The 2,718-nt window shown below is 48.6% G+C and overlaps 1 protein-coding gene across 1 annotated transcript in view; it reads left to right on the top strand.

Annotated features, from left to right (window-relative positions):
- Positions 1-2,511: 2,511 nt before the first annotated feature.
- The window catches only part of MARCH1 (membrane associated ring-CH-type finger 1), a 494,748-nt gene continuing 494,541 nt past the window's right edge, over positions 2,512-2,718 (top strand). Inside the window, exon 1 of the mRNA XM_025200549.1 lies at positions 2,512-2,563. The gene's annotated coding sequence lies outside the window, so the exon portion shown is untranslated. The remainder of the gene's footprint in view (positions 2,564-2,718) is intronic.

Here is a 2,718-nt window from a genome sequence, read left to right as displayed (position 1 = left end):
TTTCCCTCCCCCTCTCCCCCCATAAATGAAATAAAATAGTATATCATTAGTGAGGGTACTCACCTGCACCAGACTTAAGTTCTAGTTACCTCCCACCCCACTTTAACGATCAAATGATTCATACTGTTACCATCCTGTGTTCATGGATTGAGGGCTTCACTCTCTCCTTGAACAGGTGTTTATTTCTAGTGGTGAAAAATTTTGAGAAGTTCCACCTCTAAAAAAATCTCCCCAGGACAGGGAGCAGTAGAGAGGTTCAGCATGCAACTGTTTCCTGTTCTCCATGCCTTCCCCAGATGGGGGATCCATTTGGGGAAGGAATGGGGAGCAACAGTTGCTGCACTCCTCGTGGTCCTAGGAGACTGGAGTAGCAGGAAAAGCCAGTCTGCCAGCCCAAAGGCTGCAGATTCAGTCCCCATCCCTGCCCCCCAGGACCAACAGGGCAGTAGCTATCTTTCTCCGAACACCCCTTTTGCCTAGGGGCCCTGTTGACACTACTGGTAGGGGCACTGGTCTGCAAACCCCAGCAGGGACCCGAGTCTGAGGACCCAGCAGCAAACAGCTGCTCCCGCATAGTGGGTCAAAGCACTGGGACGGTGGATGTGCAGCTTGGGTGGGGAAGTTCCTCCTCCTGCTCTGCACAGCACATTCAAATTGGGCATCTGCAGCTCCTGGAAGCAGAGAGGAGGGAACAGTGGGGACAAGCCCCCAGCCCATTCCTTGAACTACCCAGTCCTCAGCAGTTGCTTCTCTCTTCCAGACCAGACTTTCTCACATGGCAGATCTTCTGGGTTGCTGCCTGGAAAATCTTTGTCTTGAATGGGGCATATTTCCTCCCAGGAGAAATTGAATGAACACTTGTACATTGGAATTTCTGTGGGGAGAATGGCAATTTTCCTGGTAGAAATGTGTAATGCCTGTCCATGGTTCCAAACCCCTCTCCTCTCATATAATTGCATCTCTAACCCAGTAAATATATACAAATATAAAACTGCTTTTTGTTGCTGCTTTAAAATTTAGCAACTCCCCCCTTTTTAATATGAAGAGATTCATGTAGCTATAATATTTTTATCTTTAAAATCAGGAGTTAGTGCCTTCCAGTTCTAGGGCCTGATTCAAAGCACTACTGCTGTGATGAACATTATTAGAGAAACAAATGAAGAGAGCTCAATAAATTTTGCAATACAGCAACCCTAACAAATATGTTTCCATGCTACTGTAATAGTATCATGGCTTGTACTGGGTCACTCTGCTATGAACACCAGGGATTATACAGGAAAGACGATTCTCTTTGAAGTTAGCTCTTCAGAAGAAGGTTGGAGCTTGTGAGAGGAAGTTCGCATTGTCCACAGCCTGAGGGGAAACAACAAAAGGACTTGTCATTCTGGGGCCCCTACGAAAACAAGAAAACATTGGGTATTGAGACAGCATGGGCATAAGCAAATTCTTTTAGCTTTTCATGGCTTTTCTCAGGGTATGTAAATACTTTGCAACAATGCCAATATGAAATTGCTTCCTTTTTTTTCATGAGGTCTCATGGTAGACAGGACTAGTTGTGGGTAACGATCCTTTTGGAAGCATCAAGGTCTTTTAGGTCATCTCTGCAATTTGTTTGCAGGGTAGAGCTCATTTAGCTTTTCTTAAAAAAAAGAATCTCTGGCTACCGGAGCCGGTCACCTGAGGATGTCACTTGGTTACACTATCTCAACTATTTAATCTTGCAGACTCATCAGTCGTAATGGAATATAACAAGAGTCTCAGCTGTAGCCTTGCATTTTGGAGTCAGTCTAATCCTGGCTGAAGTGGATGCAAGGGGAAGCAGTTCTGCTTCTTACCCGTCGTACTGGCCCAAGGAGGCAAGTGCCTGGTGGGTGCGTCTACACATTCATTATTGTGCCGTAGTTACTGCACATTAAGATTTAGTACTTGGTTAACCAAGTACTAAATCAACGCACAGTAACTTTTACTGTGCAGTACAGTGCACTGGCATGTGGGTTTTTAGTGACGCTTACTGCGCAGCAGCCTAATACTACTGGATAGTAGCGTATTAGTGCGGGTCTTGTCCAGCATGCCACTGCTCAGTGTTATTAGGCTCCTGCACAGTTAGCGTCTGGGGTAGATGTATGTGTGTGAATCATCCAGAAAACATGTTCAGCAAAGTGATCCCCCCGCTGCGTGTGTATGTGTGTGCCAGACAGTCATTCAGAAAACACGTTCGACAGAGTAATCTCCCCCACTGTGTGTGTTGAACGTAGCGGTGGCAGACACTTCGTGTGCCTGAAGAAGGGTGTCTGTGCCCAAAAGCTCTGAAGAACAATTTTCCCAAATACGAATTGGTTAAAAGATGGCACACCTACCCAAAGACCCTTGTCTGCCTGTGTGTTGAACATGTTTTCTGAATGATACAAAGGACCACCCCCCCAGACGGTAGCCACGAGGGGGTACTTTTGTGGTCAGATTTGGTATAAAACAGAAACGCTTTTCGCTCCCTCCAAGGCAGTGTCGGCTGGACGCCGGGGCCAGGAAAGACGCTGCCCCGCGAGGCTGGTAACGCGGGTGGCCGGTGGGTGACCCAGGCCGGCACCGAGGGGCCGTGCATGCGGAGCGCTGCTGCTGGGCTGGGTCGGCCCCTCGCGGCTCCGCTTCTCCTCCCGGAGCGGAGCAGGGCGGGGAGGCGAGGCGCGTACGGCCCGCGGCCCGGCTCCTGAGGGGCAGCCC

The sequence above is a fragment of the Alligator sinensis genome, unplaced genomic scaffold (assembly GCF_000455745.1).
Source record: "Alligator sinensis unplaced genomic scaffold, ASM45574v1 scaffold49_1, whole genome shotgun sequence".
NCBI lineage: Eukaryota > Metazoa > Chordata > Crocodylia > Alligatoridae > Alligator > Alligator sinensis.
This window is presented reverse-complemented; position numbering and strand designations above follow the sequence as displayed.